We start from the raw sequence: 18,180 nt of genomic DNA, 5'->3' as shown, positions 1-18,180 counted from the left end.
TTTGACTAAAATTAGACTAAAATGCTCAGACTTTTAGTCGACTAAATCTTGACTAAAATGTTTACTGTTTTAGTCGACTAAAATAAGACTAAAATGCTCAGACTTTTAGTCGACTAAAACTTGACTAAATAGAAACAGGATGAAGGTGACTAAATATGACTAAAACTAAAAAGGAAATGTAACACAGGACTAAGACTAAAACTAAATAAAAAAATAGCTGACGAAATTAACACTATCTGCTTGTCTAGCTGACATCTCTCAGTGGATGTCTGCTCATCACCTCAAGCTCAACCTTGACAAGACTGAACTGCTTTTCCTTCCGGGAAAAGATTGTCCCACTCTTGACCTGACAATCAACATCGGCACATCTGTTGTTTCCCCGACTCAGACTGCAAGGAATCTTGGTGTGATCCTAGATAACAAACTGTACTTCACTGCAAACATCGCTGCTACAACCCGTTGCTGCAGATACACGCTTTACAACATCAGGAGGATACGTCCCCAGCTGACCCAGAAAACAACGCAGGTTCTGGTCCAGGCTCTCGTCATCTCACGCCTAGACTACTGCAACTCCCTCCTGGCTGGTCTACCATCTGCATGTGCCATCCGACCTCTGCAGCTCATCCAGAATGCAGCGGCTCGTCTAGTCTTCAACCTTCCAAAATGTTCCCACACCACTCCGCTCCTCTGCTCCCTTCACTGGCTTCCGGTAACTGCTAGAATCTACTTCAAGACACTGATACTTGCATACCATGCTGCGAATGGATCTGACCCTTCCTAAATCCAGAACATGGTTAAACTGTACACCCCAGCACGTGCACTACTATGAGCTCCCCATTGACATCAGAACAGCAGAAAGCCTGCACATCTTCCGGCGCAGACTGAAAACTCATCTCTTTCGACTCCACTTCGAGCGATATAATTACTAACAAAGAACTGCTAACAGAGCACTTATATACTAATAAAGGACTGGCTTATCTATAGCCAGTTGAGTAGCACTTGAAATGTTTGGCTCTATGAAACCTGATGTACTTATATGACTGTTTTCTTCAAGGTTGTGTCTTCCTGGTCGAATGTACTTATTGTAAGTCGCTTTGGATAAAAGCGTCAGCTGAGTCAGCCTACAGGGATGAAATCCAGAGACTGGCAGTGTGGTGTTCAATTCTACAGGTCAATTCAATCAAGGACAAACCGAATGAAAAACAGTTTTTACCCCAGAGCCATACGAGAACTGAACACCGTCAAACGCTGAACTGAACAGTTACAACTTCCAACTGCACTACTTTTTAATAGTTGTATTAACTTATGAACTGATCGACATCAGAGATGCAAAATATCATCCCTGTGTTGTTTTTTTATATTGTAAACTGTATTTAAATAATGTGCGGGCATGTATGGATGTGTGAGCATGTTTAATGTGTATATGTTTATATAGATAATATATTTATTCGTTGTATGTGGAAATGCACTGCGAGGATTGCTTTTTTAAATTTCGTTGTACCTGGTGCGATGACAATAAAGGAATTCTATTCTATTCTATTCTAAATGCAATGTAATGTATGTTCTCTGAGGGGAGGCTCACCTTCCCACACTTTGGGAACCCCTGATCTAGATCATTCGTACGGCACTTATTATGGCTGCCCCTGAGGGACTTCCAGGTCATTTCACTCGGTTAGGAAGGTTCCAAAGCTAAATGGACTATTCGACTGCAGCCAAAGTGTCAGAAAACAAAACCCTCTCTCTTTTCCTCTGTATACCCAAATCTCTAAAAACGGGGGTACAACAGAGCTGAAGAAGTAAAATCCTTTTCTGTTAGATGTTTTGGTTTTACACCTCCTTTTTACTTTACCTTCTTTAATGAATTATGTAGTAGGATATACACATATGATACAAAACCCTGAACATCCTGCTAAATTAAAAGTCATGGCCTAAAGGAGTGATGTTTTTAATGACCATGAAATACAACGGCCCTTATTAAGGTTTAGCTGGGGACTTTGCAGTTGTAAGAGAAGTAGCCTATTCAGATATTTTACTTAAGTAAAAGTTCTTATACTACACAGTACAAATACTCTCTCTGATACAAGTAAATGTCCTGCATTAGAAACGTTACTTAAGTAAAAGTAAGTGAGTATATCAGCAAAATGTATAGTATTTTTAAACGTAAAAGTATATGCAAAGAAACATACCAAATATATAAAATTGTTCAAAACAAATAAGTAAATTAACTTAATGCTCATGCCAAATACTTACTAATCTCTAAACTGCTTAGCTGATTAACAGATTTAGCTGTTCTCACTCATTTATAACTTCATCCGACTGCTTTGGCCATGCTTCAGTATTATTACTTCAGCTTCTTTTTTAATGAAAGATATTTCTATACCCCTCCCCACTCAGTCAGCCATTCTGCTTCCCTCAATGCCCTAAATGTTGGGATTCCCTTCACACTAGATTACACAGGCCTGCTCAATCACTTCATCAGGCAGTAATGTGTTCCACCTGTGTGTGGTTATATCTGCTGAGCAGGACCCTCCCTCATCCTCAACAACTTCATTTAAAAAGTGCAAAAACCAGGGACCTTCACCTGTCTCCCAACTCTTGCCATGGGTTGTTTAGCTGGATTGGGGTTTGTAGTTTTATGTATATATTTTAAATTAAGGTTTATTTTTCTCTATACATTTAAAACATATTCAATCTTTTTCAGGTGGTTCATTCTCCTTGTAGCAGTTGTTAACATTGAGGCACAAAATAAGCCCCCAATAAGTACGTTTTTGTCATTTTGTGATATTTTTCAACACTTGTGTGCTGCTATCTAATATAAATGTGTAATCCCAGAGATAAACTCTAAATGCCTTGGAAACTTGCTGCGTGTGGATGTCAGTCGACTTGGAGGAAGTTTTCTTGAAGTGTCCGCTGTCATAAGTAAGCTGACATTTCAAGTGTATTGCTTTTTCTTAACTTAATCTAACTTTTAATTCAAACTTTTCTTGTTTGTTTCCTCAGATAACTCTTCAATCATCCTCACGCCAAGTTTATCTTCTCAGTGTGGCTTCACCATCAAGAAAGACCACCTGGGAAACGCTGTGATTTATGCCTCCGTCCAAAACTGTTTTGATCAAAATGTGGTAAAAACGACTGAATGCTAGTTTGTGACGCAGCACCAAATGTTTCTTTTGACGTGGCAATTCATTTTGAGACTTGTTTCCATGTGTTTTTAGGACGATAAAGCATTCACAACAAAACTAGGTCTGCGGCTACAATCTGACAATGTGGTAGACGAGTTTTACCTGGTGGAAGAAACTTGCTACTACTCTTCCTGGGCCTCCCGGGAAATTATCTGTAGACCCAACTACATGGAGGCAAGTGAACGCAGCATGGCATGTTCCCGTCTAGATGATTAGTGGCCTGATGCCTCGTACGAGTGTCAAGGCCGGTACATTTCATGTCACTGCAGAGATTGATTATCACTTATGGAGTGGCCTCATTTCTAGGTGTCTGTGAAAAAAGCAGCTCCAAATGATTATAACCTGCCTGCATACCCCTACTCGGATCCCCGAAAAGCTGCTGAGGTAAGATTGGCTAATTTTGCCTTTTTTTTCTTATTCTAGAAACATCTTGTATGTAATGTCTTGATATTTGCCTCACAGCAGCCCATGGACGCAGGCTTCAGAATCGCCACAGTGGTGTTCCTCACTCCTGAGGAGAGGGTCATGCAGGTGGACGAAGCCCAGAGAAATGGTTATGGGATCTCAAGCACTCTTACCAGGCTGGTTCTGCGAAGCCCAAATCCTTCACCTGAAACATACACCAAGGATGTAAGTGGACTGCAGTTCACTGAGATTCAAACAACTCTCACTTGATATCTTCCCCTCAGGCAGACTTGTTGAATCACTTGCAGCCCATTAGGTACTTGCTTACACTTACAGCCATAGATACAATAATGTAATCCGATGGATTACTTTGTCTGGATTCTAGTTGGTACTCTTAAATCAGTGAGTTCTTATTTATAACCCCCCATATTTTTAGGAGGGAGATTATTATGTTGCCACGGTACGCATTTACATCCACATGTTGTGTAATCTCCCCCCACAGGTAGCAGGTGTGCCGATGACTGTGCTCAGCACCTCGATTATATTTGAGAAGACGAAGCTGACGACTCAACTTTATGCAGGAGCTGCTTGTCCTCAAGCTCAGGGTAATGTAAAGAGACTCACTGATGTCATGTCTTCTAGTGTTTTTCACTGGGAATTTGGGACACTTTTTACTGTCAGGAATTTAAAAAAACATCTGCCACTATTATTTCTGATTCCAGCATTTTTTTAAATATCAAACTTTTCTAAAAATGGAGCCAAAAATATCTTCACCAGAATTTTTATCTACGAAGAAGTGCTTTATTTATTTAAATGACACTTTAAGGATGTGTTACTGTATGTCGTTGTAAAGCTGCTAAATTCATAATTTGAATTCTCCTTTTTCAGATTGTTTAAATAAAATACGAAGGATTAACCATTTGTTCAGTCAAAATGTTTTGAGGATTTCACTATTTCTGAAACGTTAGCCCTTTTCCTTAAAACGTTCCACCCTAAGTGCTGTATATATATTTTTTTGGTGTACAGGTGGGGTTTTCTTTACTGAAACCTCAATCCGCTGGTTCCTGCCGAGGCGCATTGCCCCTCTGATTTGCCCGAAACACTTCAGACTGTTGGAGGTGAACATGGGCGTCAATGGGAGGAAGCTCGAAGCTTCAGAGATATCGGCCAGAAGCTATTCCCTGACTCTCGATGACCTTTACGTCATTGTTGAAATTCCTATTGGGGCTGCTGGTTGCCAGATCAAGGTTAGATAAAACAATTTAGTCCATAAATTGACGAGGTCGTTTTAGTCATGCAGCTATGAAAAAAAAAAAACCTGAAATACTACAAAAGGGCAAAATGTAGATGTTTATATTTCTTGGATCTAAAGAATTTCTCACAACAGTGGAGAAATCGGCGTAGTTAAATGGTACATTAAAGTCATTTTAGACTTTAGTGACAGTTTAACAAGCATTCACACTTTGTTGTTTCATGGAAGATAACACTACTGAAATCCTGTTGGTATGTACAAAACAAATGTAAACGGATCGTTTGAGTATGTTTGTCTGTTGCAACATCTAGTGCTTCATTGCCAGACAAATGTCGCTTTTTATTTTAATCTGTAGATGATGATGTTATTCAGGAAAGGCCTTACTCAGGATGTTTGTTTATGCAGAGTCATGTCCAGGATGGTCAGTACTTCACTTCTTATATGAATGAGCTGATGCTCGAGTTGCTCTGGACTGAAGACGACACTAATGAGGACACGAGATACAAAGTCTTCCTCCCCGTCGAGACCCCCCTGCAGCTTCAACCTCCACAAGTCATTGACGGTGAGTCATATTATCTTGGTACTCATGCTACTTTTTTTACATAAATTGCAACCTGCCTTAATTTCTTCGTTTTTGACCTACAGCCACTGTTCCCAAGGAGATGATGTTTAAGGCGTTGATTGGGCCGGTGGGCTTTGATGTAATGCTAAAGAACATCAGGTCCCCCTATGAGGTTTTGTCCTTGGCCGACTGCTTTGCCAGAGGCTTTAAAGTCTTTGACAACATGTCCCCTAACGGTTGCTCCAAGGTCTATACTGTTGAAGTGCCCTTCACGGACCGTGTCGTAGGACAAATGGTGAGCCTTACACTCAACGTGGGAAATGCATTTATTTTTTTCTTCTGTCAGCTAATAACTATCTGTTTCTCCCAACAGAAAGAAATGGGGGTTACAATTTACACCCTTTATCTGACCTTTGGCTTCCTGGTCCTGCCAAAGCATGCTCCATTTACTGCCACTGCTTATCTGAGAGCTAAACTGGAAGACATAGGTCTGTACCCATGGATAAGAGGAATTCATAACAAAACGAGCACAGTTGTTTCAAAGTATTTTCCTCCCTCTGCAGATCCTCCGTCTGTAGCTCCTCCCTCTGCAGCTCCTCCCTCTGTAGCTCCTCCCTCTGTCTCAGGTAGCTGTGATCAGAGCTATTTAATAGAAGAGTTACGACACCGGAAGTCCAAAAACGGTTATCGTCACGTGGTTCATGTAGACGAGGGATCGTTCCCCGGAGTTCATGGCGGGCAATGTGAATGCATTGATAACAGGAGATAGAACTACGATTTTTGGTAATTATTAGTGAATAAAGGTTTTGATTTGCAATATTTATACAACAAATCGATATGTGTATGTATTTACATCAATATGTTTTCAAAAATAAAATCGAATTTGCTAATATTAAGTGATAATATTAGGATTAGTGTGAACAACTAGTTTACATGTTACTAACAGTGCCTTGGTTAAAGAGCCTGTTGCTGTTTATTTATAGCTTTGAATTCATTCAAACCAATATTATCTTCTTAAACTTGTATGGTAGTCAGGAGGATCACTTTCTAATGTTTATTGATACATTTAGAGGGAGGGGATCTAAAGTAATGCTTTAAAATTCAGATTGGATTCATTTCTACCATTTTCTTAAATTCATGGTAGTTTCAGTAATCCCCTGGTAATTGAGGACACAAGTTATCTAAATGACTAATGTCGTCTTTATGGCTTTCAGAAAGGACAGGAGACCGACAGGATATGATGATGTTAAATGTGTTGCTTTAGGAACATCCATTGCAAATACATGGAATTCAATAAACATAGAAGAGCATATCATGCAGTTTGTCGGTGCCTTTTCCTCCGTGTTGTCCTGGTTTGCTGTGCTGCCTCTTAGTCGCCACCATGGTTTGCTGTGCTGCCTGGGGATGCTCAAACCGCTCAGAGAAAGGAGTACGAATGTACGGCTTCCCCACTGACACAGAGCGGAGGAAAAAATGGCTGGCTCAAGTCAGCAGGAGCAATTTCACGACCAACAGCAACAAAATATGTGATTTATATATAAACACTGCATTTGCACTTTTTCACAAAATGAAAACCACACCATTGGGAAAGCTTAATGTCTTGTTTAATACAAAAAAACAGGGAAAGGCTTGAAAAACACTGAGTTGAGACTCAGGGTGCAGGGTGAGGGTCTCAGTGCAGGTATTCAGGCTCCATTGAACCCCCTCTGGTTCTTGTGCTGAGAGAGGGAGTAACAGACAGGAGAAAGGGTTATACACAACTATATAGCACACCTATTGCCTTGGGGAGATAACGTGTTTACTTATATAAAACAGTAGTATTAAACGTACCTTGTGTTTTCACTCTCACTTAAGTCCCTCTCCCTTTGCCATCAATCCAGAATCAGCTGAGCTGCAACATTATACAGACAGGTAATAATCAACAGAATCACAAGGACACAATATGGCTCTGCTAAAAACACTCACTCTTACACGCACCAAAGTTATATTTATCTAATATTTAACTCCCTCCACCCCCGCATACAATCCCGTTTAGAAGCCCCTCTTCTCTAATTCAACATGTTGGACGAAATTTACAATTAAAAGGCTGTTCAACGTGTGTTGCTAACTTGCTTCGGTATGCTAGCTTAATCTGTTATCTGTAAACGTTCCCTAAATCTACTAATTTAGGGATAATCCACTGACATCCTTTAATACACATGTTCATTTGAATCAGATGTACTGATCATATCCGCAATATACATCTTTAAACTTCTTCTTACCTTTAAAAGTCCGTCACGAACGGTCTATTATGCAGAAACTCCACAGCTCTGCCAGCCTTGGCGCTAACTTCCGGGGAACGATTGAGAGGCTCCACGATCCGCCATTGCTGTAAAAAAGTGGTCCATTGGAGTGAACGGAGATGTCGTAACTCTTCTATTAAATGGCTCTGGCTGTGATGATAAGAATTTCTATGTCCTCGTGAAATACGGGACCAAAGGATTCAACTTTCAGACCATAATGGGAAAACGAATGCTGAACGAGAGCCTGGCTCAGCAGTATGGCATCATGGGGAATGACACACATTTGTACCACACATTGTACCATCTTCTGCAGCTGATGCTACGGTCGAGGTATGACTCTTAACCAAAGTTTTAAATGTGCAGGGATTTAGCAACATTTGTCAAGATGATAGTCCTCTCATCTCACCCTCAGAGACCCCGCCTGTGGCCCCACATACAGCAACGACCAGTACGCTTATTTTGTCTTCACTGCAAACTCCTGTGGGACGACCAGAAAGGTAAAGCATGCTGCTGAACAGCTTGCTGATTGCGGTAGGATTAAAACTGAGAAACGACTTCTTTCAATTTGTCTTTTCTTAGTTTTTGCCCAATATGATGCTGTATGAGAATGAAATCTCCATCACAGATGAACTTGAATTGGGAAAGCTGTCACAGTCGAAGGAGCCGGAGTTTGAGTGAGTATCTCGAGACTTAGAATCACCAAGCTGAAGGTTGGATGATTAATCTATTATCAAAGCTGTTTGAAAACTGACATGGAAGATTAATTAACAAAGTGCTTCCGGTTTTGTAAATGTCAGCTTTTTAATGCTTTCTGTTTGTCTTAACAAGATCAACTTCAGGTCATTGGGTTTTAGACTTTTGGTCAGAAAAGAAAAATTCTCATCTTGGACATTATTCACAGTTGCATGTTTTTGGAGCAAAACGGTTAAAGGCGGCCTATTTTCAGTTACAAAAACCATATTTGTAACTCGATGGGAAAACTTCAAAAAAATACATTTCAAAAATCAGTTATTTGTAGCCGTAAACATTCATATTCACCATTATGTAAACTGACAGTCTGACGCCAACTTTAAAACAAATGCAGGGACTTTGTAGGCTAACCACGTGACAAAACTTAGAACTTTAAAGACTCTTAAATGGTATTTTCCTTATCGGAAGTCAACTGGTACGCCATAAAGCCTTCTATGGTGCAATCCCAGATGTTACCGGTGCCAATGGGTAACAATTTAACAGTTCTAAGTGTCCCCCCTTAAGAGTTTTCTTCTTTCAGGCTTAAGGTGTTGTGTTACTATGACATCAACACAAACCAGGCTATGGGCTTCAACAGCCGACCTCGCAGGAGTGAACCGTACGCTGACGATGCACGAGGCGAGATGCAGGTTGAAATGAGAGTTGCTTTGGGTAAAGAAAGTTCTTCAGGCCTTGTGTGTTTTTATTTCTTTTTCTCGCATGCTTGCCAAGGATTAGATTTATTTTTGAAGTCTTTGAAGTCCTCCTAAAGCTAGAAACTGGGGGGAAATAAGAGTTCTATCATGTCAACACGTTGAAAAAGCTTAATGCAAAGAGACAGGATAACACTTTCTATCAAAATGCAGGATTTTGGGTAACTTGGAGACAGTTCATATGAATGTAGTTACTTTAAGTAATTGGAATGTTGACTACATCCAAGTTAAACTCTTCTGCATTATGTACCTTAATGTTTCTATTCCTGTCTGAATCCTTAATAATTCGGGCCAACATGTTCTGCTTCACTTCAGACGACTCCTACAGTGCGTTTCACCGCGTAGAGGACGATCCCATCACAAAGTACCTACAACAGCCGCTGTATTTCGAGGTGGAACTGATGGGATCTTACAACCCTAAAGTATCTCTTGAGCTGGCGCACTGCTGGGCGACGCTGGAGGAGGACAAGATGTCCCTCCCTCAATGGGACCTCATTGTTAACGGGTAACTTGTGTATATATTTTTTTTTTCTTGTCCCAATGAACTGTTTGTCAAACTGTACAAAAGGGATGGTTTAAAAATCATAGGGTGCTAATGTTGCAGACTTTAGGACATCTTTACCCAAATAAAATATTTTTATTTTCTCCATCAGTTGTGCAAACTCAAGGGACCCGCACCCAGTGATCTTCCACTCTGTTTTGCCTAAGGGCAGAGTTCATTATCCTTCCAACTTCAAGCGGTTTGAGGTCCCTATGTTTGCCTTTGCTGAAGACAAGGATAACTTGAACCGCCAGGTACTATCAGTCATAAGAATAAATGGTCTTGTTTTTTATTTTTTGATGTTCAGATTTTGCAAAACAAAAGTACGCCGTCTATAACAACCCTTAAATCTGTTCATATCTTGTAGGTCTTTGTCCACTGTGAGGTGGTCATCTGTGATGTTAGAAATCCAGTGGATGTGCAGTGTTCAGACCAGGACAACACGATGAAGGGTATGCTCTCATACCTGCTGATTTCATTATCCAGTAATGTACAATAAGGTTTACACGTGTTGGCTCAAATTATCAAATGTGACTATGGCTTTTGAATAAAGTGGCTAAGATATATATATATATTTTATTTTTTCTCCCACAGGTCAAAAACTTGCCGTTTCAGATGACCCTGGTTTCAAAAGCGTGACCTCGGGACCAATCATTATAATGCGCTCCTAAACAAAGTCCTAATAAAATATTTAAAAATAATTCACGCTTATAGTATTTACTTGGGAATATTGGAGATTTTTTTCATCTATAGTTGTGTTTTCTATGGTTATGGGGAGGTCCAAACTGATTCTCCATTCCAAATCACATATATTTAAATGTAGTATGTACTGCTGTTTTGGATTTCCAGTGAATAAGTCGTCTTGCCAATAACGAAGTAAATGCCAGAATATCAAATTGCCCCGAGTTGTATCCGTTATCTTCTGGGCACCCAAATATGGCAATATGGGGACAGACTTTCACAGCGAGTATTTTTGAGATATCCTCAAAACTTCTGCCAAAAGGAAAACCCTAATGGGCAGGAGAAGAACATATGGGATAGGTTGCAGGGAGAGGCTTGACATTTGTCACAGATGTCAATAACAGTGGGATATATTTGTGACAATCGTGCCTTTGAGAAATGAACCCTGTACAGCACCTTGAACTGTATGAGAGTGAGACGAGCACAGGATGAACTCGTATGAATCCTGTTAAGAGCAGTGTCCCACCAGTGATCACCCAAGCTCACACCTAGCTCAGCCTCCCAGGCAGCCTTGATGTTAGTGGTATGTGTGTGAGCTGTCATCGGTCAGGAGTTTGTTATATATTTTTGAAATAAGTGACTTTTGAAGGGGATCGGAACAAAGAAACTCATCCCATATTTGATTAGGGGGTGGAGAGGGAAAGGATGGAAACAGGGATTTGGTACAGTGTCTAATTTGGAAATAACGAAAAAGGTGAGATGTTGGGATTTCAAATTCCCTTGATATATCAGTAAAACTACGAAAGGTATTATCCTTATAAAGCTCTCTAAAAGTCCTCAGGCCCTTCTCATGCCATACAGAGAAAGTGGGGTCAGCTAAGGCAGGTCGGAATAAATGGTTTCCCAATAAGGGAGCTAAAGTGGATGCAGAAGTAAACTTAAAATGCCTCCTAAATTGGTGGTAGTAGTAGATTTACTTATGGGTGCCTTTCCATTCCATAAAAAGCCAGAAATAATCTGATCAAGAGTCTTAAAAAAATGTTTACGTAGCAATAGGGGGAGACATTGGAAAATAAATAGGTACTTAGGAAGAATGTTCATTTTAACCGTGTTAATTTTACCTATAAGCGACAGAGGTAAACTCTTCCATCCTTGAAGGTCTGACTTGATTTTAGACATTAAAGGGGAGATATTGGCAGCGAAAAGGGAACTTAGTGTTCTTGTTACATTGATACCGAGATACATAAAGCCAGAAGGGCTCAATCTGAAGGGGACATCGGACTTGTTCAATTGTGATGCCAGAGCGTTAACAGGATAACATTCCTTTTGAAAATATTCACTTTGTAACCTGAGAATGAACCAAATTTCGTTAAGAAAAGATACAATTGCTGGTATAGAGTTACTGGAGCTTGAGACATACAACAATAAATCATCCGCGTACAGGGACAATTTAAATTCCATCCCCAGCCGCGATATCCCAGTGAAAGTGTTTGAGGTCCTCAGATATATTGACAAAGGCTCTATGGCAAACGCAAAAAGCAAAGGAGATGGTGGACATCCCTGACGGGTTCCTCTGGATAAAGTAATATAAGGAGATCGAATGCCATTAGTGGAAATACTAGCTTGTGGGGATGTATAAAGAAGGCGTATCCATGAAATAAATATATGACCCAGCCCAAATGTACTCAGTACAGTAAGTAAATAGGGCCAGGAGCTTTTTTATTTTGCATGTTATTTATAGCGAGGGAGATCTCATCTGAGGTTAATGGAGAATCAAGTTCTTTTGAAACACCAGGACCTATAGTAGGGAAATTGAGATTGTCAAAGAAAGCGCCCATCTCAGAAGTGTCGGATGGCGATTCAGACTTGTATAGAAAAGAATAGAATGAGCCAAAGACTGAGTTAATGGTACTAGGATCGGTATGCACCGTGCCTGATGAATCTTTTATCTGGAGGAGTAAACGTGAGGCTGCCTGACGATGCAATTGGTGGGCCAAAAGGCGCCTCGCCTTATCACCATGCTCATAATACGTTGAACGTGAGCGTAAAAGAAGGCGCTCTGCATCAGTAGTTATGAGATCAAATTCCGTCTGTAATTCAACTCGATCTTTGTGTAAATTGGGAGAGAGACAAATGGCTAATTGCTGATCTATTTTTTTTTATCTTGCACGATATATCATTAATTTTGGCAGAACGAGTTTTATTTAACTGCGCAGAATAAGAGATGATTTGGCCCCGTAGGTAGGCTTTTAATGATTCCCACAGCAGAGAACAAGAGATGGGTTCATTGTCGTTTTGATTGTTTGTAATAAAATTATCAATTGAAATTGCAATAAATGTATTACATTTGTCATCTGACAACAGCAAAGTATTAAACCTCCACGGCGTTGAGTATCGTGGTTGTGGTGAAATCCAAATATCCGGTGAAATCCAAATATCCAGAGAAAGAGGAGCGTGGTCGGAAATTACAATAGGGTGATATTTAACTGACGACACTTTGGTAATAAGTTTGGCATCGATGAAGAAATAATCAATTCGAGAAAAGGGTTTGTGCATATGAGAAAAGAAGGAATATTCCTTAATGCGGGGGTTATAGAAACTCCAGGGGTCAACCCAGCCGTTCTTGGACATGAAATCAGAAAGAGTTTTTGACATGAGTGATGCGGTCAGCGTTTTAGGAGAAGAACGATCTAGACTGGGATCGACAACGAGGTTCATATCCCCTCCAAATATAAGCAGGTTATTATGCAGTGACGGAAGACATTCAAAAAGCTTGTTCATGAAGTGTGGGTTATCAAAATTTGGGGCATAAATATTGACTAACGATACAGGAACATGAAACAGTGTGCCTGAGATAATTAAATATCTACCATTGTCATCCACTATACACTTGGAAGATGTGAAATTAACAGACTTACCAATTAAAATGGCAACCCCTCTGGACTTAGAGTTGAAGTTTGAATGGAACACCTCAGAAACCCATGGACACTTAAGCCTGACCTGGTCTGTGGAGCGCATATGGGTTTCTTGTGGAAACATTATGTCTGCATGAAGTCGTTTCAGATGAGCAAATACCCTGGATCTCTACCTTTAATGTTCCAGCTTACAAACTTCACTGGTGAGCCAGTATGAGCGATTCCTAAATTGCTAGTATTGGTGGACATTTACTGAGGACTTTCTATAAAGAGAGAACTGACTATGAAGCACCACCCCGAAAGAGACATAGAGGGAAACAAAGCAATAGAAAAAATAAATTAAATTAAAACTGCAGTCGCAGTGATGAGCGGGCCCTCGCGTCCTTGCGCCTGTCGGGGAGGGCAGCCGGTTGTCATTTCTCAAATGTTCGCGTCCCAGACTCCCAGGTCCTCCGGCAGCGACCCGGAAACGGATGTCCTAGCACTTGGCACATTTAATAAAACAAAATCACGAGATCTCAGGCAATACGTACTTTCAATTCGTCGAGAGATCAGAGAGCAGATATAAAAAGGTATTTCACCCAACATGGCTTTATAAATGAACTTGTACCAATGAATGAGCCTCCGTACAGTTAGTGAAGGCAGACCTGCCTTGGCATACAGGGTACAGTGATGAGTAAGTGCTTTACAGTTAGTAACAAATCTCAGAGCACTGTGATACGCAGCATCTAACTTTTCCAGGCAATGGGCAGGTGCATTCATATCAAATCACCATAGTCCAGCACAGGTAAAAAGGTCACAGTGACTAGCCTTTTCCTGGCTTCAAATGAGAAACAGGACTTGTTCCTGTAGAAGAAACCTCGCCAAACCCTCAGCTTTTTAAGCAGATTAGTGACCTGAAGTTTAAAAGTAAGACAATCATCAAGCCAGATACCAAGGTATTTGTAACAGGCAACAACTTCAAGTTTTGTTCCTTGCGTAGTTACAATATCAAAAACAGGCTCTGGTGTCTTTTTTGCTTTTGAAAAGAGAATTACCTTGGTTTTATCCACATTTAAAAGAAGCTTTAATTCAGAGAACTGAGTCTGAATAGTGTTAAAAACAGCCTGTAATTTAACAACAGCGTCTTTAATGGAGGGACCTGCACAATACATTACAGTATCATCCGCATACAAATGTAAAGTAGCTTCATCCACATTATCGACTAAACTGTTGATATTTATGGAGAATAAAAGTGGTCCTAAAACAGAACCTTGTGGTACACCATTAGAAATGTGTAACCACTCAGAAGACAGTCCATCAAAATGAACACATTGGGACCTTTCAGAGAGGTAGTTCACAAACCACCCCACTGCAAGGCTGGATATGCCAATACTGAGTAGCCTCTGCTTTAAAATGCGATGATCAACGATGTAAAACGCTTTGGAAAGGTCAATATATATACAGAATATATACAAACAATAATCAAGTGTTAGATTACAGTCATTATAAGGAGGCTCAAAGGAAAAATCAAAAGCACATGTGATTTTAAGGAAAAGTTTAATTTATTATTAACTGTGGATTATTTTGTTGCTTCTTCAAATATAAAAAAGTAATATATGTATAATATCAAATACAAATCTACTTTTGCTGAACAATAAATACTTTTTTTACACTACTGAAAAATGTGTGTTTTTCCTTTCCATACATATGGTTTTACAATATGTTCTTAATAAACTAGGCATACATCAGCTCACCCTGTGTGTGTGTGTGTGTGTGTGTGTGTGTGTGTGTGTGTGTGTGTGTGTGTGTGTGTGTGTGTGTGTGTGTGTGTGTGTGTGTGTGTGTGTGTGTGTGTGTGCAACCCAGTCTCACGGCATTTCGTGTTCACCAACACGATTTTTAATCTATTGATTCGTGTTCACCAACACGATTTGCCCCTTTTTTTTCGTGTTGCACAGCACGATTTTAAAAGCGATGTATTTCTACTGGTAATGTGTTTCGGGTCGAGGAAGACCGGAAGCTGTGTGGTTCATAAAAACATGTTCTTACTCAATATCAAGCCACAGTTATTGCTTTTATTTTAAATCGTATAATTTCGGACTTTTGTTGCCGTCTGTGAGGAAAATAAATGGGGCTCAGAGCCTCAGGATACTGAAATCTGTATTTTTTAAATCTTTTTTTCCTTCTAATTTGTTATTCTTTTCAAAATAACACACTGTTATTTACTCAGCAATAACACACAATTATCCTTGCTTTTATTTATTGGTTTAATTCCATAATCTCGGGCTTTTTTGGCGTCCGTCAGGAACTGAATTTCAAAATAAATATAACCGAAAACAGATGTACTGTAGGCATTTCGAGCGATTACCCAAGATCCTCAGCTATGGTTTTAAGCTCGCTGATTGGATGTGTTAGCCGCAATGCATGCTGGGATTTGGTGTTTATATTATATGAAATCCGGAAAACATTTTAAAAGAATAAAATAATACTTAATTCCGAGTGCTCTTGCTTTTCTCTTTGAAAGTCATCACATAACGGCATTGTAATACACGGTTCGGCTGCATTACATATTACAGATCTGCCGTAGTTCTTTATTTAGAGAGCCCTGATGAGAAGACCTTTGGAAAAACTGGAAGAAATGCCACCGAAACTGAATACTTGACGTGGATCATAAATATATCAACAATTAAACAACATCTTCAATTTCTCTTCACACAATACGTCTCCTTGCAGTATCAACACTAATTCGGCTGACTTTTACATTTGATCTAATTCATAGATAGGTTATATTTACACCATAACGGTGCACAGCTGATAGAAAAGGACTGTAGTTTTTAAAGATATTACTGATTTTCTTTGAATGTAAGAATGTAAATACTGAGTCTGAAATAGTATAGCAATATGCTGTAAAATGATGTGAAAGCATGCATAAAACTATACATCTTCAGATGTTGTACATACACACTAATAATACAAAGTTATTATGGCTGTGTGTACCTTGTGTGCACCTCCTAGTGGTTAAAGCACGTTATTGAATTATTGTTTTTATGTGTTATATTTGATTAAAAAAATATTAAGAGTACATACTTTCATAGGGGGAAAGTATAAATATAGAAATATAGAATATACAAATCAAGAAGATACTATAAGTGATCTCTACAATAAAACAGTTTAGTGCAGGATGTACAAAGATATTAATAGGAGGAGGTGCAAAACAGAAAAACGGATTAACCTTTATTTAAACATTAAATAACAGATTAAGGTCTTTGGGGGTATCTATCTACAGATAAATATTAAGCCTGACAAAGTACTTAACGTCTAATATATTGCTTTCCTGCAATGTTAACTATGTTGAAGCACTTATTTTAACTGATTTTCATTTCATTTCAAACCTTTATTTAACCAGATTGGTCCCATTGAGATCATGAGAGACCTGCAATGATATTATACACATTAATTATACTCTTATGTATGTAGATAGAATAAGAAATCTGAAGAATATGACACTTTAATGGTGGAGGTACACACATATTGATAGATGTCTTGTAATGCACTGTTGAGGAACCTGTGACCCAAGTTTTTCATTCATTGCATAACTACACCGTAGTTGTGTATGATATGTCAATAAACCTTTGAAAATCTTAAAAGGGATGTGCAAAATAGCCATAATATACAGTCTTTAATGAACTATTAGTAGAGAATAACGAGTAATGAATATACTTTATTACTTGTTTCCATTCATGTCAATTACAGATACTGAATTTTACTCAGGTGTAACTAAAATCTGATTTAAAGGTTGTTTATATTTCACATCATTAATCAGAATCTGCAAAGTAACTCAAATAAATGCAGTGGAGTAAAAATACCAGGTTAACCTCTGAATTGTAGTGGAGTAGAATTACAAAGTAACAATGAGCTGTCATGTGGGTATATATTAATGCTGTGCATTATGGACACAAGCGATTTTCACCCATTTATTAATTATATGTTTTACATTTGATAACACCAATGTGTTTAATACTGGCAACTTTTAATTGTGGGAAAAAACGAAAACGTTCAGTAGAGACGTCCTATAGAACATTTTGCAAAACACAATAGACAGCATGTGTAGTTCTGGGGGGGTGTTCGATTCCAGTTTTGGATAGTCTGGCGTGATTTCGTTCCATTTCACACAGCTGTTTGACGCTCTGCGTAACCTTACGGGGACTGTAGTCCTAAACGATAGCTGGGGATTATGGGTAATGTAGTGTCTTCGGCCATCCTAAACTCAGAAATGTTGACAATCGCAATGATGCTCGAAATGTCCCTTATAGGCCTACGTCTGTTTCCGGTTATTTTTATTTTGAAATTCAGTTCCTGACGGACACCAAAAAAGCCCGAGATTATGGAATTAAACCAATAAATAAAAGCAAGGATAATTGTGTGTTATTGGTGAGTAAATAACAGTGTGTTATTTTGAAAATAATAACAAATTAGAAGGAAAACATATTTAAAAATACAGATTTCAGTATCCTGAGGCTCTGAGCCCCATTTATTTTCCTCACAGACGGCAACAAAAGTCCGAAATTATACGATTTAAAATAAAAGCAATAATTGTGGCTTGCTATTGAGTAAGAACATGTTTTTATGAACCACACAGCTTCCGGTCTCCCATGACCCGACCGGAGAAAAAGACGTGCTGCAGGCAGTAGAAATACATTGCTTTTAAAATCGTGCTGTGCAACACGAAAAAAAAGGGGCAAATCGTGTTGGTGAACACGAATCAATAGATTAAAAATCGTGTTGGTGAACACGAAATGCCGTGAGACTGGGTTGGTGTGTGTGTGTGTGTGTGTGTGTGTGTGGAGAATCCTTAACAAGCCTCACCTGTGCTTTGTCATTAAGTGGAATATAAAGCAGCTGCTGATGTCTCAGTTAATCATCTAGTCCCCTTCCT

General features: G+C 39.2%; 1 long non-coding RNA gene and 1 pseudogene across 1 annotated transcript; one reads left to right on the top strand and one right to left on the bottom strand.

Annotated features, from left to right (window-relative positions):
• The first annotated feature begins 2,545 nt into the window (after positions 1-2,545).
• LOC117440100 (uncharacterized) lies at positions 2,546-10,337 on the top strand (annotated as a pseudogene).
• On the bottom strand, positions 7,058-7,828 carry LOC139433068 (uncharacterized). The gene is made up of 3 exons (XR_011642626.1): positions 7,663-7,828; positions 7,232-7,292; positions 7,058-7,119 (listed from the first exon to the last, which is right to left on the bottom strand). It is a non-coding gene; the product is annotated as an uncharacterized lncRNA (long non-coding RNA).
• Positions 10,338-18,180: the final 7,843 nt, after the last annotated feature.

This window comes from Pseudochaenichthys georgianus, chromosome 24 (assembly GCF_902827115.2).
Source record: "Pseudochaenichthys georgianus chromosome 24, fPseGeo1.2, whole genome shotgun sequence".
In the NCBI taxonomy this organism is placed as follows: Eukaryota; Metazoa; Chordata; class Actinopteri; order Perciformes; family Channichthyidae; genus Pseudochaenichthys; species Pseudochaenichthys georgianus.
Note: the sequence above shows the minus strand (reverse complement) of the source record. Positions and strands in the feature narration are given on the sequence as shown.